We start from the raw sequence: 23,914 nt of genomic DNA, 5'->3' as shown, positions 1-23,914 counted from the left end.
TGCTCATTTGCATACGCGAAGCGGCATTTCGACTCGAAATGCCCCCAGCGGCGGATGTGGTAGTGCATCCTAAGATCCGGCAGTGTAAGTCCCTTACACATGCCGGATCTTCTGCCTATCTTTGGGAAACTGATTCTGTGGATCAGTTCCACAGATAGAAACAGGGATACGACGGCGTATCAGTAGATACGCCGGCGTGTCCCTTTTGAGGATCTGGCCCAAAGGTCCCAAAAATGTGTCAAAAGTGTCCGAAGTGTGTGGGCGTAGATTATGTTATTTACGCTACGCCGCCACAATTTAGAGAGGCAAGTGCAGTATTCACAAAGCACTTGGTCCGTAAGTTGCGGCGGCGTAGCGTAAATCTGCCGGCATAAGCGCGCCGAATTCAAATTGTCAAGAGGTGGGCGTGTTTTATTGAAATAAAACATGACCCCACGTAAATGACATTTCTCACAAACGGCGCATGCGCCGTCCGTGAACGTATCCCAGTGCGCATGCTCCAAATCACGTCCCAAATAGTCAATGCTTTTGACGTGGACGTAATTTACGCAAAGCCCTAGTCGCGAACGACTTACGCAATTTACCAAACTGTTCTGGGGTAATACGTTACCTGGGTTATATTATTGATAAATGAGTGATCAAAAAAAGTTTGAGTTTTATGATGTATATCTAGGGTTGTATTAACTTGTTTTGTTCACTACAGTGCCTTGCAAATGTATTCACCCCCCATGGCTTTTTAACTATTTTGTTACATTACAGCCTTTGGTTCAATGTTTTTTTACTCTGAATTATATGTGATGGATCAGAACAAGGTAGTCTAAGTTGGTGAAGTAAATTTAGAAAATTATATACATAAAACAATTTTTCAGAAATAAAAAACTGATAATTGGCATGTGTGTATGTATGTACCCCCTTTGTTAAGAAGGCCATAAAAAGTTCTGGTGCAACCAATTACCTTCAGAAGTCACATAATTAGTGAAATGATGTCCACTTGTGTGCAATCTAAGTGTCACATGATCTGTCATTACATATACACACCTTTTTGAAAGGCCCCATAGGCTGCAACACCTAAGCAAGAGGCACCACTAACCAAACACTGCCATTAAGACCAAGGAACTCTCCAAACAAGTAAGGGATAATGTTGTTGAGAATTACAAGTCAGGGTAAGGTTATAAAAAAAATCCAAATATTTAATGATCCCTAGGAGAACCATCAAATCGATCATAACCAAATGAAAAGAACATGGCACAACAGCAAACCTGCCAAGATATGGGGGCATACCAAAACTCACGAACTGGGCGAGGAGGGCATAAATGTGAGAGGCAGCACAGAGACCTAAGGTAACCCTGGAGGAGCTGCAGAGAGCCACAGCAGAGACTGGAGTATCTGTACATAGGACGCAATAAGCCGTACACTCCATAGGCTTTATGGCAGAGTGGCCAGAAGAAAGCCATTACTTTCAGCAAAAAACAAATTGGCACGATTTGAGTTTACAGAAAGGCACGTGGGAGACTCCCAAAATGTATGGAGGAAGGTGCTCTGGTCTGATCAGACTAAAATTATACTTTTTGGCCATCACAGAAAACATGTCTGGTCCAACACATCACATCACCCAAAGAACACCATCCCTGCAGTGAAACATGGTGGTGGCAGCATCATGATGTGGGAATGTTTTTTTTAGCAGTCGGGACTTGGAAACTGGTCAGAGTTGAGGGTAAGTTGGATGGTGCTAAATACAGGTATATTCTTGAGCAAAATCTGTACCACTCTGTATGTGATTTGAGGCTAGGACAGAGGTTCACCTCCCAGCATGACCCCAAACACACTGCTAAAGCAACACTTGAGTGGTTTAAGAGGAAACATGTAAATGTGTTGGAATGGCCTAGTCAAAGCCCAGACCTCAATCCAATAGAAAATCTGTGGTCAGACTTAAAGATTGCTGTTCAAAAGCGCAAACCATCCAACATGAAGAAGCAGTTTTGCAAGGAGGAATGGGCAAAAATCCCAGTGGTAAGATGTGGCAAGCTCATAGAGACTTATCCAAGAGACTTGGAGCTGTGATAGCCGCAAAAGGTGGCTCTACAAAGTATTGACTTTAGGGGGTGAATAGTTATGCACATTGACTTTTTCTGTTATTTTGTCCTATTTGTTGTTTGCTCCACAATAAAAAAAGAAACATCTTAAAAGTTTTGGGCAAGTTCTGTAAATAAAATGATGCAAATCCTCAAACAATCCATGTTAATTCCAGGTTGTGAATACTTCTGCAAGGCACTGTACATGTCTTTTGATTTTTTTGGCACAAAAAAACATTTTTCTGATATTAAAAAACAGACATTCAGGGAGTCAGGGCAGATGGCAGACAGGAATCAAAGGTAAAAGGTGAAGCTGAATCTTTACTAGGAGAAACTAAAACTGGGATCAGGAACAAGGAGAATGAAACTAGAGCCTGAAAATACAGTCACAGAGTGTGTTTTGTGCTCAGGCAATTCCAAATTGTACTGAGCAAGTTTAATTAAACAGGTTTCTCAGGCATATCAGAGGAACCTGTTTAATTAATGCTGGTTTGGAATGTAAACCAGCATAGGGAGTGTGAGAGTACCTAAACACATGAACGGGGTACCTCTTGTAAGGTGGAACTCCAGGATTTTGACAGGAGTTCCAAGGAAGAAGGAAGTCTTTATTCAGGGAAGGAAAAGCAACAGCAGACATGGAAACATGTGAGAGACAGGTAAGTTGTTCAGAGACATACCTGCGACTCGTGATCCTTTTATCTCCATTAATCACACACGTGGATTTCTCATTGTAAAAGTTCTGTTTTGTATCTTTGTATCACCCAGGGTTCTCATCCAGGCAGAAATCTAATAGTTATGAAGGACAGTAGGATTTTTGAGGTACTGCATAATAACAAGGTAATCAATAAACAAAAACATGGGGGGGTTACTAAAACTGATGCACAGAGAATCTGGTGCGCTGTGCATAGTAACAATCAGCTTCCAGGTTTTATTGGCAAAGCTTTATTGAATAAGCTGAAGTTAGAAGCAGATTGGTTGCTATATACCACTGCACCAGATTCTGTGTGCACCAGTTTTAGTAACCACCCCCCCCCCCCCATAATATTTATTAATTCAATCACTATGTTAAAATCAATTTTTAGTCAAAACTAAAACCATACTTGAGTCATGATCCCAAAGCATGCTTTATCTCCTGCTTAGAGTAGTTCAACACTACTGGATAATGGGTAACCCCATGGACAACATTTATACATTCTCTTGTAACGGTTATGATAGACTGTTGTAAAGCACAATGCGTTTCCCCAGCTTTCATATGTCCACTTCATCAGGAGTTATCAGCCCCTGATATATGGAATGGTTCTAGGGTAGTATAAATCAAATGATAAAAAACAAACCCCAATTACAATATGTGACATAATGTAGATCCATACATATATCCATATATAATATCCAGAACCAAAATGTGATGCTCCTAAATATATCAAAGTGTGCTGTACCTTTAAAAGTAAAAAACAAATATAAAAAAAAATCCTAAAGTTCTGCTCAGGATGCCACTGGAATTACGCCATGGCATAGAGGATATCCTGTCTTCCCCATTTACCCCGTAGACCGGCCGCTTGTAGCCACCACCTGGATGCCAAAATTGGCACACTTTTTAGAGCCAAATACTACTAATAATGTTCTCTTCTAGGAAAGTTGAAGGGCTCCAGTGTGCATGTCTCCTTCAGAGAAAACTGTTTTGTTTTTTGTTTTTTGCAGTGATTAGTAAAACCTGGTTTAGGACCTGGAGTCTGAAGACTTGGTAGGGACTTGGAAAGGATGAACTCCAATCCTGAGACCAGCTTTTGCAGACAATTAGCACACTGATTGTGAAGGTGGGTGCAGGGAGTTGAGTAGAATCATGACTAATGTTCAGGGATCCACCGCGGTGGACAAAGAAGGTCTCTGTCCAGGAGTCAGGGGGGCTCCATCTAGGAAACAGTTGGGAGCCAGTGCAGCAAGGGACATGCATGGAGTTGTGAAGACTAGTGGCACTGCCCCCTTGTGACATCACCAACCCAGCATGCACCGGTCCTGAGGTCAGAAGGGGGCTGGGGCAGTGCCACCAGATGACATCACCAGGTGGCCCCCACCCTTACCTATATAAGAACTTTTAAACGGTGGAGGAGGCATTCGGCGGTCGGGAGTTGTTGGGCGTGATTGACAATTTACATTGGGGATTTTTATTTTTTAATAAAGAAATTGTCAAAAACTATCTATGTGTTTTTATTACATTTTGACACTTTTTTTGGTGAATGGGTAGGGGTACTATGTACCCCATACTCATTTACATTGGGTGGACTGGGATCTGGTTGCTCCCTTCGTAAAGGGGACTTCCAGATTCTAACAAGCCCCCTGCCCACAGACCCCACAACCACAGCCCATGGTTGTGGTGAAAAGACCCCAAGGTGCTTTGGTTTGATGGGAGAGCCCCCCTGCCCCAAAGCACCCCCCTATGTTGAGGGTATGTAGCCTGGTATGGTTTAAGAGGGGGGATGCTCGCTCGTCCCTCCCCCTTTCCTGACATGCCAGGCCACATGGTCGAAAAAGAGTCTGGTATGGATGTTGGGGGGACCCCGTGCAATTTTTTTTTAATCTTGGTGTGGGGTTCCCCTTAAAATATATACCAGACCCGAAGGTCACTGCTCCTGAAAAAACTATAGTTTAAAAAAAAATGCATTGATACATGTCCCCCAGGACAGTACCCAGACCCCCATACCCCTTCAATGGCCAAGTACTTGCATATAAGCACTTTTGATTTTTTTCTGTTCGGCTCCCATAGACTTCAATGGGGTTCTTCTTTCAGGTAAGAAAGGTAAATTGCGCGGCATTGTTATGTTAACCACTTCAGCCCCGGACCATTTGGGTGGTCAAAGACCAGGCCACTTTTTGCGATTTGGCACTGCGTCGCTTAAACTGACAATTGTGCGGTCATGCGACGTGGATCCCAAACAAAATTGACGTCCTTTCTTTCCCACAAATATAGCTTTATTTTGGTGGTATTTTATCACCTCTGCGGTTTTAATTTTTTTGCGCTATAAACAAATATAGAGCGACAATTTAGAAAAAAATTCAATATTTTTAACTTTTTGCTATAATAACTATCCCCCAAAAATATATAAAAAAAACATTTCCTCAGTTTAGGCCGATACATATTCTTCTACATATTTTTGGTTTGTGCAAATTACAAAATAGGGGATAGTTTTATGGCATTTTTTATTAATTGTTATTTTTTTAATAGTAATGGCGGCGATCAGTGATTTTTTTCATGACTGTGACATTATGGCGGACACATCGGAGACTTTTGACACATTTTTGGGACCATTGTCATTTTCACAGCGATCAGTGCTATAAAAATGCACTGTTTACTGTGAAAATGACACTGGCAGTGAAGGGGTTAACCACTAGGTGGCGCTGTAGGGGTTAAGTGTTCCCTGCATTGTGTTTCTAACTGTAGGGGGGCTCTGTGTCACATAACACTGATCTCCGCTCTGAGTACACGGAGCCGAGTTCAGTGTCATTCTCACTAGGCAGAGCAACAAGCATCTCTCCGTTTATACCTCCGTGAGACGATCTTGGGGAGCCCTGCGGCGATCAAGTCCACGGGACCCGCGGTCCGACTCACGGGGAAGGCGGCAGGGTTGCGAGCACGCCGGCGGCAGCCCACTCATGACCACATGGCAGGCATTTAAAGGGCCACATACAGGTACGTGATAATGCCTGTCCTTTCCATTCTGCCGACGTATATATGGCGTGGGCGGTCCTTAAGCGGTTAATGAGGTTGGCCACCGACATTCATATGCAAATTATGCCCACACCTCTGCATGCCGCTCACCTAGAAGGTGTGAACAGCATACAGGTGAGAATAGGGGGCATGTAGAGGGGATCAAAGAGGGGGGTTTGAGGTGAAGAGGAGGTGAGCAGAGGCGTGCAGAGTTGAATGGGAAGGGGGATAGAGGTTAGCAGATGAGTTAGAGGGGCAATGTTGTACTGAGAGGGAGATAAGAATGCAGAGATTAGTAGAGAGATGGGGGGGGGGGTTACTGTAAATACACCATTTACATCACTGGTCAGTGTAAATGTCTCAATATGCAAATACTCCTGTTGTGTTGAGGTTATGTAAATGTCCCAGTTACATTGGGGATCAGTGTAGGGTGCCCCCTTACATTGGTTGTCAGTGTAGAAATATTATTCTGCTAAATTTTATTAAATATTTTAGTACACCATTTGGTTGAGGATTTTTTTTTTTTTCATATTTTCCTCCTCTAAAATCTAGGTGCGTCTTATGGAGCGAAAAATATGGTAATTTAAATTCAGATAAGAAGGGATCTGAATTTCATTCCATATGTTAATTTGGATGCACATGACACCAATCAATATTGTCCAATATGCTTATGCCATTTCTTTTGGTGGGTTGGACTAGCGTCTGAAAATATTGAATCCTTCCAATTCGAAAATATCCGATTCTATAATATATCAAATGCATAGCAGTCTTCTAGAAAAACTGCAAAATATTTAAAATCCACCCAGACCAACAAATATACAAAATGGATGACGAACAACATAACAAATATGACTAAACAAAATTAATGCTAAACTAATTTTTTTTTTAACATGCGCATATTGATTTCTGTCTTTCGTGATTTAAGAATGCAAATCATTAATTTCATCCAAGATTTACCACTCCTTCCTATGGTGGACCCACAACATTCGGTTCCACTTACACCTTGCCACACAAACTCAATGCTCGGCAAATTAGTATTTCAGCCCTTAATCCTAATTTATATATATTTGCATTTTCTATCTACACCTACTTCTGTAAAACTAACATAAAGTGAATGTTAGTAATCCATGTGGGTATGTACCTGCATTCTGTCTCATTTTGCTATATACCCAAATGTTTTGAGAGAAATCAGTTCACCCCAGGCATGACATACAATGGGCCAAATCCTCAAAAGGGATACTCAGGCGGAACTGCTGTTCAGCCTGCGTATCCCTGTGCCTATCTTTGGAACTGATCCTCAGAAGCAGTTTTCCAAAGATAGGCAGAAGATCCGACATCTGTAATGCCGCGTACAGACGGTCATTTTTTGTGATGAAATAAAATGACATTTTTAAAAATGTCAATTAAAATGATCGTGTGTGGGCAAAATGTCATTTTATGTCTTCTGAAAAATGACAAAAAAAAAATTCGAACATGCTCGAATTTTTTGTCGTTTTTCAAAATGTCATTTTTTGTGTCAATGAAAATGATAGTGTGTGGGCAAAACGACGTTTTTAAACCCGCACATGCCCAGAAGCAAGTTTTGAGACGGGAGGTAAAACTACCGTTCATAATGGAGTAAGCACATTCATCACGCTGTAACAGACAAAAAAGCACGAATCATCTTTTACTAACAAGTAACCAGCTAAAAGCAGCCTCAAGGCGAATAGAACTTCCCCTTTAGAGTGCCGTCACTTTGTTCATCATTTTTCAAAATGATGGTGTGTATGCTACATCGTTTTTGAAAATGAAGTTTCAAAAATGTCGTTTTTTTTTCATCACTTCAAACGTAATTTTTTTTTCATCACAAAAAATGACCGTCTGTATGGGGCATAAGAGACTTACACTGTCGGATCTTAGGATGCAGTACCTCATCCGCCGCTGGGGGCATTTCGTGTCGAAATGCCGCCTAGCGTATGCAAATGAGGACTTACGGAGATCCACAAAGCTTTTCAGCTTTGTGTTTTCTTCGTAAGTTTATGTTGGCATACGTAAAATTAGTTCTGCTTTTACAAAGTGTAAACTAGTTACACATTGTAAAAACAGACCTTTTATTCGATCGCCGCGATTTTTTTTAAATTTTGAATTTTATTTTTCGGCGCGTAACTTTTATTTTACCCGACGCAACTTTATTGTCCCGTCGCAATCCACAAAGCCCGGCGTAACGTTATTTTGCGCGCTGCCCGTCGGGAAAATGATGTCACGAGCATGCGCAGCATGGCCGGCGCGGGAGCGCGCCTCATTTAAATTGTCATCGCCCCCTGCAGAAGAGGACCGCCTTGCGCCGGAGACATTTAAGTTACACGGCCTGAAATTTCTAGGTAAGTGCTTTGTGGATCGGGCACTTAGGTAGAAATTTTAAGGCAGTGTAACTTAAATGGGAAAAGATAAGTTAGGCAGGATCTTTGAGGATTTGGCCCATTGTTCTTAGTAACAGTTTCCAAGCTTTGTGGTTTTGAGATTTTTTTTCACTATTTATGATTTTGTTGACTTCAGATCTTTAAGACCAAGGTCATCAAATGTAATTATTGTAATGTGAAGCCAACCTAAAATACCCACAATAATGTATTTACACTTATCGGTTCATTCAGCTATTTTCAAAAGTAATGTTAGAATCTGTACAAAAATATCATGCCTCAGAAAAAAATTAACATAAATAGGTTGGTCTCAATATTGACCAAAATTGTATTGATTTTTATTAGTATGCCATATTTTTAAGGTGCATGTCATCACAGATTTTAAAGTTATTTGTATTTTTAAATTTAAATATTTTTTTATTATACACAATAATGAGATATTTATCATATATATTAAGCCCCAATCCTACAGGACCATTCTCTTAAGTCTGTTACTATTTCTGGGCAGCATTTTCTATGTTACCCACGCCTTGTTACAGCTATGATCCATTGACTTTCCTGTCTTTCATTACAGAGAGACTCTCAAATGTCATGTTTCTGAATGGTTAAATTGTTCTTTGTTTTCTAAGATTTATTTATCTGAACTCAAACCTACTTGTGCCACTGGATACCAGCTCTTTCCTACCATAGCTAATTACTTCCACGTCATGATGCTTCCTACTAATTAATTACTAAGCTGCAAGGAGGATGTGAAGAAATGTTATAGTTTTATATCTTGTGATTAGTTGCACTTTCTAGCAAAACTGTCTAAAATGTGCTGGTGGTATTTATACTAATAACTTTTGCACTCAAAGTTCCAATTAGGAAAGGGTTCTGCTTCTAGAAACTCAACTTTACTTTTGGTAACTTTAAGAAAAGAACTAATGGCAATTAGCAGCAGTCTACAACATTTCTTAAGAAAATTTTATATTCTCATGTTTAAAAGGTCACTAAACTTAAAATGGAAAATAGTCATGGTGATGCAGGTAAAATCTGAAATTACGGCTCTTGATCACGGAACAGTGAAGTTACTTTAAGATGGACCTCTGTATTGTTACACAGAAAGGACATCAGTAGAACAGTAGAAAGTGTCATTTGCTCAGTTGGGTATCATACTGTGGGTAATCATATTTTTTATGGGGTCTAGGAATTTTTTAAGGTATCAACATCAAATTGATTTATCACTTATGGCAAATGGAACACAAAAGAACTAGCTCTAAACAAAGGGTCAGCTGAAAATATTTGCCAGAGCAAATTATTTTTATTGTTGCTGTATCTAACCTTTTAACAAAAATTAAGTGGTACTTAAAGCTTGGGAGGTATTTGTGGACCACAAATAAATCCTGGGTCCAATTATCTTACAACACTTATGCCGCGTACACACGATCGGTCCATCTGATGAGAACGGATCGATGGACCGTTTTCATCGGTTAACCGATGAAGCTGACTGATGGTCCGTCGTGCCTACACACCATCGGTTAAAAAAACTATCGTGTCAGAACACGGTGACGTAAAACACAACGACGTGCTGAAAAAAACGAAGTTCAATGCTTCCAAGAATGCGTCGACCTGATTCTGAGCATGCATGGATTTTTAACCGATGGTTGTGCCTACTAACGATCGTTTTTTCCCATCGGTTAGGAATCCATTGGTTAAATTTAAAACAAGTTGGCTTTTTTTTAACCGATGATTATATAACCGATGGCGCCCACACACAAAAAAAGTCCGTCAGACCATTCTCATCGGTTTAACCGGTCATGTGTACGCGGCATAACAATTATGACACTGATGTGGAATAAGTTGATGTATGGAGTAAAATCTGATTTTAACCCTGTGAAGAGTAAGAACATTGAGGCAGAAAATGCTTCCTGACGTAGTACGGTACTCTGCTGATACAAGTAGAAAGCCGACCATATTGTGTATAGTTCCCTATAAGAGGATTGCCAAGCATGCACCGCCTATAAGATTTGCATGTGGAGCTACAAAGTTATTGGTCTAATCATTCCTGGTGACATATTTTTAGAAATCATGATGTATCACCAGTTTTAGACCCCCCAAGGTATTACTTACCCCTTAAACTAGTGAAACCATCTGCAAAAGTTAACACAAGTGATTAAACTAAGTTTTTTTTTCTTCTTTTAATCCGTTTCCTCCCCATTCCTTTTTATTTATTCCTCAGAAGCACAGATGAGGAACAATAAAATGGGATAGTCAAAGGGTATGCACCTGGCAATGTTTCTAGACTTACTGATTCCCAAATCATGGTTCATCTGCTTAGCATACAAATGTAGCCCTAAATCCCTAAAGCTATTGTACTTAGATCCCATTTAGTAAGATTTTCCAGACAAGGTTTATTATTAAAGACAGTATGGTAACCATCATTCAGAATAACATTCACCGCAAAGAAGTGTTTATTTGCTGTACCTAACTTTAATTTCCTTAACATCAGCAGCATAAATTGGCTCCATTCTGCATTCTACATTTAAATGAAACACAAGCAAGCTTCGCTCCTGTTACTATGTTCACTGCCTTCATTGCAATGGATATTGTACATAAAATATCCCTACAGATGTTGTCTCCACCGGGGCACATTAAATTTAATTTATATGCCAAGGCAGAAAAACCCAAAACAATGTGACTTTTAACATAAAAAAAATCTGATGAAGAATTTGATTAGAAAATGGCAAGAATTCCTGTGGCACTTGGGTAACAATTTCAAGGCTTCGTTTTAATAGAATAAACACGATCATATTTCATTCAGCTCCAGCAATGAGATGAGCTGTGGGTATTACATTGATATAAACCAATAAAGAATTTGCAAATTTGAAGCACTAATTAACTGACACAATATTAAATGAAAAAAGTTGGCTCCAGGGGCAAATATATTTTGAAGACTTGAAAGTTTCATTAAAAGACAATTTTTTCAAATAGGTTATTTCCATAGTTTACCATTTACTAAGATGATGAAACAATGCAAGGAGTATACTTATTTTAGGCTTAAAAAAAAATATTCACTTGAAACATGTAGGGAGTTGTTTTGTTTTCCTCATTTGTGCATATACGTGTGTAGTGGGACTGATGCAAATAAAGTAGATATATGACTTTTTGTGTACTTTAATCACTTGACCTCTGGAAGGTTTTACCCCCTTCATGACCAGGGCATTTTCTGCTATGCAGCACTGTGTTTTTTAAACTGGCAAATACTCTGTTATGCAACACTGTACCCAAATTAAATTTATATATATATATTCACACAGAGAGATTTATTTTAGTGGCATTTGACCACCACGGGGTTTTTGTATTTTGTTGCTATATAAATAAATAAATAATACCAAACAAAAAAAAATGTTTTTTTCTCATGTTTATGTTACACAATTTTGCAAACAAATCATCTTTCTTCATACATTTAGGCCAAATTGGAGTCTGTGTGTAAGTTATAGAGCGTACAAACTATGGTATACATAGTATATATTTGAAAATTGATCCATCCTGATGTACTGACTCCCTATCTCATTTCTTGAGACACTAAAATGCCAGGACAGTACAAATACCCCTCAAATTACTTATTTTTGGAAAGAAGTAATGCCACGTATTTTAGGGTCGGGGAGGGTTCCAAATTAGTTTGGGCCTTTACCATACAGAATATCGTGGACCAGATGGTCCCTGGCAATCTCTATGACCTTTGGAGACCGGGCACAATATAAACACTGGCTTTTTTTAGGCTGGGAAGCCAAGATCTTTTTTTTTTGTTGCTGTCAGGCTTTTTAGCCTAGAAGTGAAATCTGGGGACTTAGGCTGCATTCACACCTAAGCGACAGCCACGTACGCGTGTAGCGGCAGATTTGCCGCGATTACAAATGTTTCTTTTTTTTTTTTTTTTTTTTTCTAAAGTATTCCCATTGCTGTCTATGGGAAAACGCGCCTGTCGCGTGAAAAAAAGGGTCCGGGACTTTTTTTCAGGCGACAGGCGTTGCGCGTCTATGAGATGTGAACCATCTCCATAGACGGCAATGGGAATTCTCCCCTCTAGCGACAGAAGCGTCCCGCGTCGGGCGTTTTGTCGCTTAGGTGTGAATGGGGTCTTATGGGCCCCAGATCTTGTGTAAAGAGGATCTGTCATGCCCTGTTCTTATTACAAGGGATGTTTACATTACATGTAATAGAAATAACAGTGAACAAAACAAATGTAAAGGGAAAGCATAAAAAAATAAAAAATAAAAAAAATTAAAGTGCCCCTGTCCACTCGTGCTTGCAATCAAAAGTAAACACATACATAGGTAGACAAGTTAACACTCCTTGCAATCTTATGGGACAGCTCACAGGTCCCAGAAGATTGCCCAACCAATGAGGAGGCACTGCGCGGATTGCACATGCGCAGGGCACACCCAGCTGGGATGCCATAAGCCGTCACTACTAGGTACCCACATTTGCTAGGATGCAAAAATTTGTGGAACTCTGCTTTAAATATCTACTGCAGCATAGCCTGTATTGACAGCGGACATTATTAGGTTTGCTGCGGACCTCATATAATCAGGTACATATAACCTTTCATTAACATATAAACTGCTATTTTACCAAAGTATTACTCTATCTATATAATATGTACTATTTAGTCTTATTTGGGTACAATCTATCATTGGTATTTATTATCTTATATAATTTTAGCGACCTCCAATCCAGTCCCAGTATATCCCTTCTGGCTGATCCACCGGCATCTTGATCTTTGGAATAATTTCTCCCTAACGGGATGAACATCCAAAACTTGCATTAATTGTACATCCTGATACCTTTTTTGACTGGCAACCCCATTGCTTGAACCCAGCGTGCTGTATATTTTCAATTATTTTAAAACATATCCAATGTAATATTCACCATCCTTTATAATACATAAGTGAACAATTACATGTGTGTGTGTATATATATATATATATATATATATATATATATATATATATATATATATATATATATATATATATTTACATAAAAACTTTTTGTATATATTTAATAATGCTATAAATGCATGTAATTAACTCTATGTATTCTTATGCTCCAGGTGATAATTGTCCTTCTCTACACACCCCTGAAGAAGGTTATCCCGAAACGCGTCGGGTGTAAAAAAGGTCCTTCTTGTATTTACCTATATGGTGACAATCTTTGGAACTCTGTATTTTAATTTAATATTTAATTTTTTTTTTTATGAATATGCACAATTGTGAATAAAACCTTTTAAACCTCTCAATATCCTGTATATTTTGAAATATTATTAGTGCCTTAAAGTCCACCCAGGGGAACCCCCCTTTTTCTTTTCTCATATTTACTGGATGTGGCACAAGCATACACTTGCCATTCACCCTCCTTTCTTTCCATGTTGAGAGGGGAAGTAATAAAAAGGGGGGTGAGAGAGAGGGGGGTCAGAAAGTGGAGGGAGAGGTAGGGTGAAAGAGAGGGGGGTGAGAGAGAGAGGGGGGTTGAGAGAGGGAAGGGGTAAGAGAGAGAGGGAGGTGAGAGAGATGGGTGAGAGAGGGGGGTTAAAAAGAGAGATAGTGGGGCTGAAAATAGAGAAGGGTGAGAGAAAGGGGTGGAATGTGGGTTCTCACAGTGGCGGGACTTTACTGTAGAGTGCAGCACTAGTCGGTAAACCATTGTCACTAGTGAGCAGTGTTGTGTGGCCCCAGGGGTTAGGCTGGGCCCCTGGGTTGTCCCCCAGCTCAAGCATAGCAGAGGCTTTCCCCTGTCACATAGTCCCGAGGGAGACAGAGAAAGAAAAAGACATGGGAAGGTAGTGTAGCGCCCATGTACTTTTTAGTACTAGTGCTAGTCAAATTTAAGTACAGATCAGAGTGTAGTTAAATTAGTAGCAAATTGCAGTCTCTGTCTCAGCTTGGCTGTGCTGTGAGCCCATTCTGCTGTACTGGGGTGTTCTTCCAACCCCAGTACTGTAGGTGGCAGCAGTGGAGTCGAGGTTTGGATACTCTTCCCAGCAGCCAATCACGAGGGGTTTGTCCTTGCTCTGCATGCTGGGGAGGGGTATTTATGGGACAAACACCATTGGTTCTGGGTCTTCTTCTTCCAGTGTGGCACCCACCTTTAGGGTGGCCACATCACGGCGCCCTGGCGTTATGGCCTACCTGGCCGGGGCATGTGTGCCACGCTGTGTTCCTGGTTCCGGGACCATGTTGGCCCGGAGAATCTGAACCAGCGATGGGGATCCAGTGAGCGACTAGGTTCCCTCTTTTGAAGATCCCAAGCTGGGTGCTGTTCAGTGGGGGAGTCAGTCTGAGGAGCGCCATTGAGAGGCTGGCGGTCCAATAGGGCTTGGACGAAACCATTGGGGATCACAGGTACCCGGACACTGCAGGACTGATCACCTGTCAGTCGGTACCTGGGCAACAATTCGAAGGAGATCCAGATGTAACTCAAGTAAGGAGGCATATCTCCAATAATCCAACCGAGACGGTACCTGTGGCAGAGGTATCTTCTGAGGCCGCGTACACACGGTTGGTCCAAACCGATGAAAATGGCCTGAAGTCCAGTTTCATCGATCTGTTGTCCTTCGGCCAAAAATTTTAGAACTTGCTTTAAAATCGCACCGATGGACCGCTGCCCGATAGGTCAAAACCGATGGTTAGTACACAAAAGCATCAGTTCAAAACCGGCGCATGCTCAGAATCAAGTCGACGCATGCTTGGAAGCATTGAACTTTGTTTTTTTCAGCACGTCGTGTGTTTTACGTCACCGCGCTCTGACCCGATCGGTTTTTGAACTGATGGTTTGTAAGCACATCAGACCATCAGGCCACTTCAGCGGTGAACCGATGAAAACGGTCCCTCGGACCATTCTCATCGGTTTGGATCGACCGTGTGTACGGGGCCTGAGGCTCTTTGAGAGGGGTCTGTGGCAGAGACTTTCTCCCAAGTTCAAGTTCACCAAGGAGGGTCTGTGGCAGAGACTTATTCCTATAATTGTCCGAGTGATACTCCGGCTGCCAGGTCAGTGAGAGAGGCTTGTCCGGGTACACTGAACACACTCCGGCAGGAGTGGTGAAGAGAAGTGTTACGTTTGGGAGAAGGACTGTTTCCTATCATTACGCCTGAATCTGCTATTCTTCCTCCTTTCAACTTTACTTTCCTCACCACAAGTTATTGTTTTTCCCTGGCTGGGTAATAAAGAGCACAGCAAAAGAGCACCTGTCGTGGACATTCCTTTATTTCTGTTTATGCACATATGCATCATTCACCACTAGAGAATTCAGAGGAGCCCCGAGGTAACACGCCGCCCAAAAATACAGCAGCTCCAATTGGGTTATGCTACAGTAGCAAAGCCCAGACTTGGCTGACAGCAGGTTTGGATCCAACCAAGGGAGGAAGGGATATGAGCTGTCCCCAGACACAGCAAAGGGTAATGGGTGGGCTAGGTGGGCTAATCCCTCCCGGGTGGGCTCCATCCCAGGTGGGCTCCCTCCCCATCACAGGACCCCTCACCTGTGGAGAAGAAGTGCACCTAGAGCGTGCACACTGTCTCTAGCAGTACAGATTGTGCCCTCCATATACACACCGACCCAACCCATATCAGCCTGCTTATCCTCACCTTGACCCTTTCTGTTTCAAGAGTCTGTAAAAGTGAGCCCTTTGTAGATGACAAACTCTGGGTTTCCCAGGGCATGTAGTCTATTCCCCAGCCTGATTCTTCACCAGAGCCCCTGATGGTGGGGATGGACTTGCAGCAAGCTGGAACCAGGTCGTGGCCCCCAAGTAAACCCAGCAGAGAGTGTGAAGGCCAAATATGATTACAAGCAGCAGGAGACAACCAGAAATCCAGGAGAAAAGCTGAGGTTAGGGCGGATAGCGACCAAGCATGAAGTGAATGGGAGCTAAAGAAGCAAATAAGGAGGTGACCCAGGAAGTAATAGAAGGGAAAAGGACAACACCCAAAAGAAACAACACATTCTCTGATTTACATACAGGTCCTCCATGTGTGCAAAAATGCAAGAGACCAACTTCAAAATTCTAACTAGGTGGTACAGAACACCGGTGAAGCTTCAAAAAATCTTCCCCTACTACCTCTGACTGCTGCTGGAGGTGCCTGACCAAAAGGCGCATTGCTCAAAAATTTACTGAACGTCCAATACCAGAAGATCCAGCCTTTTTCCTTCTTCATGCCTCCAATACCCCTGGGAAACAATAGAACAAGTCAATCATCCGCCACCTCCTGGACGCCGCCAAGGCATGCATTTCTCTCAAATGGAAATCCACACAACAACCAACCATAGGTATGGGGCTTAGAAAGGTGGGGTAAATAAACAAGCTAGAGGATCTTATTCTCTCAGCACGCCACCAACATGAACGTTACTCTTATGCCGCATACACACGCTAGGAATTTCCGAAAACAAATTTCCGACAAGACCGTGTGTAGGCCTAATTGGACATTTTCTGTCCAAATTTCCAAAAACAAAACTTTGAGAGCTGGTTCTCAAATTTTCCAACAACAAAATTCGTTCTCAGAAATTATGATCGTGTGTGGACAATTCCGACGCACAAAATTTCGCGCATGCTCTGAATCAAATAGAAGACGGAAGCGCTCGGTCTGGAAAAACGAGCGTTTGTAATGGAGATAGCACATTTGTCACGCTGTAAGGGACTGAAAAGCAGGAGGCTGAAAAGCGCGAATCGTCTCTCAACAAACTTCTACTAACATGACTGGTATTGAACTTCTCTTTTCTAGTGCCGTCGTACATGTTGTACGCCACCGCGTCCTTGACGTTTTGAATTTCCGACAACATTTTTGTGACCGTGTGTATGCAAAACAAGTTTGAGCCAACATCCGTCAGAACTTTATCCACGGTTTTGTTGTTGGAATGTCCGATCGTCTGTACGCAGCATAAGACATGGTCACTCTGAAATGTGTTTCTTTTCTCTAATGAAGGTAGAGCCCTCCTTGAATGCTATTCTGCAGACTAAACCCATGGTAGCTGCACACTTTTGAGTATTTCGGGCCTTTGGTAGTGCCATTTAAGCCATCTCACCTGATCGACTCTGTGATCAGCAAGGTCATGTTGAACATCACCCCACTTCTTCCCTGACCTCCTAACTCTCACCCCTCCCCCCCTCCTCTCCTCACCCTGTAGCTGTTTGTATCCCTTTACAACCTATTATTCTCTGTTCTATTTGTGAACCACTCTCTCTTCCTTTTTCTTTTTTCCTTCTTTTTCCTTTTGATAAGTAGTGGCCATTTTTCAGGTGAAGTTGTCCTCTGAGCTCAATTCCTTCCTTTCTCTATATAATAATATAAATTGATTTGGGCTGGATATAGGGTCACATCCTGGCAGACTGTTTTGGGACTTTGGCTATGACTCACGTATAATATAATGTAGATGTGACTTCCCAGGTAGCCAATGCACGCATTGCCGTCTTGGATTTGCAAAGCCTTATTCCACGTAATGTATGCTTGTAATATTGTACGGTGCACCAAGATTGTTCAGTTTCCGCTGTTTGTCTTTGTACCCTGCCCTTTGACTAAATAAAAAAATTGTAAAAAAAAAAAAAAGGGAAAAGAATATAAACCCACGGTGGAGCAGGTGACACCCAAAAGGAGAAACAGGAAAGCCAAACACCACATGTGAAATAGTCAGTCCGTCACTGGATATCTGTACACTGAGTGCTATTCCCTAGATATGACACTGATATCTGTACACGTACTGGTACTCCATGTACAGTTGTCAGTGCTATATATAGAGAATAGCACTCAGTACAGATATCAGTGTTATGTATAGGAAAAAGCACTCACTAAGTGCTATTCCCTATGTATAACACTAATCTCTGCACACTGTGTGCTAGTAGCTATGACACTGAGATCTGTACTACACTGAGTGCTATCCCATATATATATTATGCTCACTCCCATATTGTGCTCACTTTATTTTGAATGATGGCAGAAAGAAATTAGCGACTAATCCTCAGTTTGTGTAATATATAAATACAATATGATGTCTGAAATTCTACTTGAAAAGCTTTGTGGTAGAGGTGAAGTAATTTGGGGAAATTGTGAATCATCACAGACTGCCCACACATACTGTATACACATGTGAATCAGAAAGTGTTTTTTTTTTTTACTCATCATGAATTGCCCACACAAATACAGTTGTGAACCAAACAGGGTATGGGGGAGTGTACAGACATCAGTGTGCATTTAATGTATATAGAAATCATAGTTTTTTAGATATATGGTAGGGAATAGCACCCGGTGGATGGGCACTGGGCAGGAACACTCAGCATTGCTGGTATATATTAAAGCAGAGAAACATACTAAACTGCTGGGCTTGCGATCACACACTGACCTGTTGCTTTACTGCACACAGGTTGCTACTAGCTTCGAGACCAGTCCGTTCTGTAGTGCACTTTGCCACCTCCAGCTCTCTAAGTTCAGTATCGGCTGTCCCCCATGACGGGGATGTGCCCTGCCCCTCTGCTGACATCCTGAAAGGGGGAAGGTGACTGGATTCCCTGCCGCTGCCATCATCCCCATGGTCCCACCATCACTTTCTCATCCTGGCCAGCGCCTGTGTCCTCTTCCATCACTGCATCAACCATGTCAGGGATTAGCAGGAGGGGCAGACTGAGCCTCTCATGGCAGTTTTTCAGGTCTGTTCAGGTTTCCTTAAACTTGGTGGGTATTTGCTCCTGTCTGCTGCCGGAAGAATTTTCCAACAATAGTGTGGGAGGGTCAATCACTGGGTTATGAATAGGTATCTGTTATGATAACTTAGTGCTCCTGCTTCTCATTCCAGCAACAGCCAACAGCCTGGTGTTGGCTGTTGCATTCCCCCTGTCTGTGTTCACCTGCAAGGTGATTGATCTGGTCAGTCACCTGATATAAGTAAACTGAACACTCTATTCCTTGCTTGTGATAGAGACAGTTAACTGCATTGTTCCTGATCAAGCCTCCCATTTGTCTGCCCTGCTTTGCTGTTGGATTTCCCTGTGTATGATCCAGATCGGATATTGGGCTGTTCCCTGAACTCAGCTTGCCATTTACCTAGACAGTCATTGGATTGGATATTGGACTATTCCCTGAACTCAGCCTGCCTTTTACCTGGACTGTCATAGAACCAGGCTATCTGTCTGCTAAACTGAAAGTAGTTTGTTGATTATTCTGTTCGCGTCTGCCCTGGTATGGTGGCCAGGCACAATAGCATTGTGTATAAACCCTGGGGGCAACCAAGTTCTGGTAGGCCTGCTTTTCTTAAGGGAAAGGGGGCTGCTATAGGTGAAGCACACAGTAGCTATCTATAGTGTCTGACCACCTGCATTGGGGTAGATGTGACATTCGTGACAGTATCTGACCCTAACCAATCCCTGGGAGTTTGACCATGAAGTTGTGGCTGGGAGAAGATAAATATTTGGGAGGATCTGATCAGTCTCTCTCTCTCTCTCTCTCCCTGGGGTTTTTTCCCTGGGAGGGGACCTGTGCATGTGTTCCAGGGAAGCTACTGCTACCAGGCGTGTGTTCCAGGGAAGCTAGTGCTACTAGGCCTTAGCATGTGCTGACGGAAACTTGCTTGAAGGAAACTTGCCTGTGGAAGCTCAGTTGTAGAGGTGGGTGCCTTTCGCCTATAGCTTCAGGTATGGAAGACATCTGTCTTTTTTATATAAAATTATGTTCAGCATGCTCACCAATGAAGAAGATAACTGCAGAACCACTGAAGACTACCATCAATCATGAGTCTTAAAGTGGTGCCTACATTGGGTTTGCAAGTAAAATGCAGTCAGCATGAAAAATGGTCTCCAGAACATCTTAAAACAGAGTCAAGCATGCACACTCTGGATGCTGCTACTTTAAGTGTGTAGATGACTTCACATATCCAATGTGAATTACCTAAACAGCCATAACACCAGACTATTAGATTTTCTGGCCTCCATGAGAGCATATATAATATTGCTGTGCCATCACTGGTAAAATACTGTTTAGCTTTGTGAAATGGTAAGCACTATCAAGCAATCTCTAAAAACAAATGGCAAGTGGTATAAAAAAAAATGGTATGATAGGTTGTATCATAAGGTAACATATGTACATGTATAATTGCTTCTCTCTGCATAATTTCAAGCACGCACAAGTGCCTGCTTGCATGAGTATGTTTATTTATATAGTATCAGCCACAGTCACAGAGCTTTACAGAACAGACACTGGAGGATGGCAAATTAGGAAGCAACCAATGCATACAGCCATAAAATGTACTTCAGGGAAGGAAAAGTAATTACACCCTTAGGGGTCTACTTCCTAATCTCAGATATGTCTCATGTATAATCAGATTGCAACAGAATGTAGGCCAGGGCTTAAAATTAGCAACTCTTATTTACATCGGGTTGATTTATGGAAACTAGAGTAAGGAAAATAAAACATTTTGGAGTTGTTGCTCATAACAACCTCTTGGTTCCATATTGCAGCAAATAAAGTAAAAGTAAAAATGTTACAGTTAAATTTGTATTAATTTTTAATAATTTCTGTTAGTGTAGGGCGCCATTTACAGGGCCTCCTTACAATCTGTCTACTGTCATTGATTTTAGCCAAAGCCGAAAGATTTTTTGTTTTGTTTTGTTTTGTTTTGACAGAGTAGTGAAGGATTAAAACTCCACGTTATTTTTGTTTGTTGTTGTTGTCTGTGTACCAGTGGGAACATTTCCCATCATTTTCTGTCCTGTGTCCAACAGGAGGTTAGAGGAAATCTACCAAAGTGAGAAGAATTCCCCTCTTAGACAGGTATATGCATTGAACAATTTATTTTCACCTCTTGTCCTAGGGACAACTGTAAACTTTTGGATTACCCTTCATTTTATCATTAAGTGACAATGGTCACCAATACAGTTATAGGGATGAATCTGTCACAGTGCCCTTACTCTATCCAAAACAAGGGATGAGCGAATTTGATTTCCAGAAGGTTGAAATCCACAAAACCCAAACTGAGCAGCAATTCCCATTGTAGTGTATGGGGCAAATCTTGAAATTAAAGTGTCTGTAAATGAAATAAAAAATTATTTATGCTTACCTGCTCTGTGCCTCCTATTCTGGGGTCCTCCGCTGGTGCTCCTGGATCCTCCTTCTTGTCCAGGTCCCCCTAGAAAGCCACTTTGAGATCAGTGGTGCCTGTCAGTGGCCATCAGTGCTGCTTTTTCAGTGTTCATCAGTGAAGCCTATCAGTGCTCATCAGTGTAGCCTATCAGTACCACCTCATCAGTGCATATATTTGAAGGAGAACAATTACTTATTTAGTAATAAATGGGCCTATCAGTGCCACCCCATCCGGGCCCATCATTGCCACCTATCAGTGCCCTTCATTGTTGCCTATCAGTGCCCATCAGTGTCACCTATAATTGCAGCCTCATCAATTTTGATATTTTTACACTTAGTGGTATATTCACTTTTGTTGCCAGTGGGACAGCAAATTTACACTGTTATACAAGCTATACACTCACTACTTTACGTTGTAGCAAAGTGTAATTTCTTCAATGTTGTCACATGAAAAGATATAATAAAATGTGAGGGGTGTACTCACTTTTGTGAGCTATTATATACTGCATGTAGCGCTACCCCCGAAGGAGCCGCTGGTTGATTTGGGAATCGGCCTACTAAGTTACCCTGGCAGTGTCTAGGGGTGTAACAGTGAGAACAGCAACAGTGAGTGGAGGTCCAGACATTCAATAAAAGGTTTCAATGCTTTATTGCCCAGACCAAACACGGCCAACATCAACACAATTCAGGGAGATCAAAGTTTATGAAGGAAGAAGAAGAGAACCATGCGGTATTAGGCCTGGATATAGAACCAAGCAGTACACTGCTCTGCATTGAACCAATTTGGTCTCACATCGCCACTCTATTCTGAGTGGGTAAAGTGCCCCCGGACAGACCCCTATGATAGGCCTGGCAGCCGGAGCGTCACTTAGGATAATACTGGGAGGAACAGGTCTCTCACACAGACCTGTCTCTAGGGCCCCTGCCACGGGCAAACTTCAATAGAGGACTTGAGTGAATAACGAAAGAGAATCCTCCCAGTAGTCTTTTCTATGAATGGTTCCCGGATGACAGCAAGCATACCTGTCAGTGGTCCGGGAACCCGATCCCAGGCTGGGATTCTTTCAATAGGCCTTGGAACCCAGTGGAACGCTGAGGTCCCTTCATTCATCAGGATAAGGTTCGCTGCAGAGTTCAGCTCTGGCCAGGTGGGCCGCGCCGGCGGGGTCTATGGATGCGCATACCCTGAAGGTGGGTACCGCACCTAGAACGGGGACCCTGCGGGAATAAGAAAAGGAAGACCCTCAACACATGACCTCCGTTCCAGATATACCCTTCCCCAGCATGCCCCGCGAGGGAAAACATGCTCTAATTGGCTACTGAGAGAAGATCTGTTCTGCTAGAACCCCTCTGGCGCCAGCTGCACTCCCTGACCGCAGACTGACCCAGTGGACATTTTCAGAATGACAGAGGTCCCAAATTTGAACAAACACTGGAAGGGAGCAAAGTATCTCTCCCTTCCCACTAAATTTAGGCGTAGTGCCCATGCTGAAAGCAAGGGGGCGCTACATGTATATATCATTGGTCAATTCAAGACTGGTATTTCAGTTGAGGGCAAAATACTGGACAAAACAGGTGTGCAGATCCAGGAACACAGGTGCAAATATTTTTTTCCCCAAAATGTATTTAAAAAAAAGCAAGTGGGTCTAGCAACCTGCTGCTGGCATCCACTCAAAAGCAAATACTTAGTTTGGGTGCATTGACGCATTAACTTGCTGCTCTTTCATATTATGGGTCTCCAGATTAAATATTTAATTGAAATAGCACAGATATCAACAGCATATTGTAATAAAAACACCTGCATTCTATTTAGCAAGAAATGTATTACAAAAGGCAAAGCACTTTTTATTAAAAAGGGACAATTTTTAATTCAATGTTGCCTTTGAAAATCAAGTCACAAGAAAATAGTTAAGTCTAATAATGTCTGTTTACAGTTATATTGGGTACTTGCTGAATACATTTGACTTATTTCTAAAACAGATGGTTACTGAGGGAAGCATAATGTTCTGATACAAACCAAATTGTGAGAAAAAAAAGTAGAAATCTCTTATGTTACATAAAGGAGCCACTTTAGCAAAATCCTACGTTTCATACCTGCCTAAAACTGAAAAATTTGTTGCATATAAGTCAAATTCTGAAAAAAATAATAATTTTAAAGGATAAGTTCACCTTTAATAACATGTTACATGTTGCATCCATAATTACAGTATAACATGTAACATGTTACTTTTGCACCAGCCCCCGCATCCCTTCATCCCCCATTCTCCCCACACACGCTGTCACAATTTACACCCACCAGAGTTCTATGAATGTGAAAACCCAGAGTTCTGTGAATTCACAGAGTTTTGTGAATATGAGAACCACCTGCAAAAAGATGTGCATTTATTTTTTTATTTTTTTACAAAGGTGAACTTATCCCTTACAATGGACCTAAAGACCAGGGGAGGGCTGGCAGGGGGGGCAGGGTGTAAATTTCCCCCCGGGCTGGTGACACTATGCACAGCCACCGGCCGCCACTACAAAATGCTGTTTTTGCAGAGCAGGAATATGCCTGCTGGAGCTCTGTTAACACAGATCATGGCCGCTGCTCACCTTCCACTGTGCAGCCGTGCCTGTGTCAGCTCCGAGGTAGATGGCTG

Source organism: Rana temporaria, chromosome 7 (assembly GCF_905171775.1).
Source record: "Rana temporaria chromosome 7, aRanTem1.1, whole genome shotgun sequence".
Taxonomy (NCBI): domain Eukaryota; kingdom Metazoa; phylum Chordata; class Amphibia; order Anura; family Ranidae; genus Rana; species Rana temporaria.
This window is presented reverse-complemented; position numbering follows the sequence as displayed.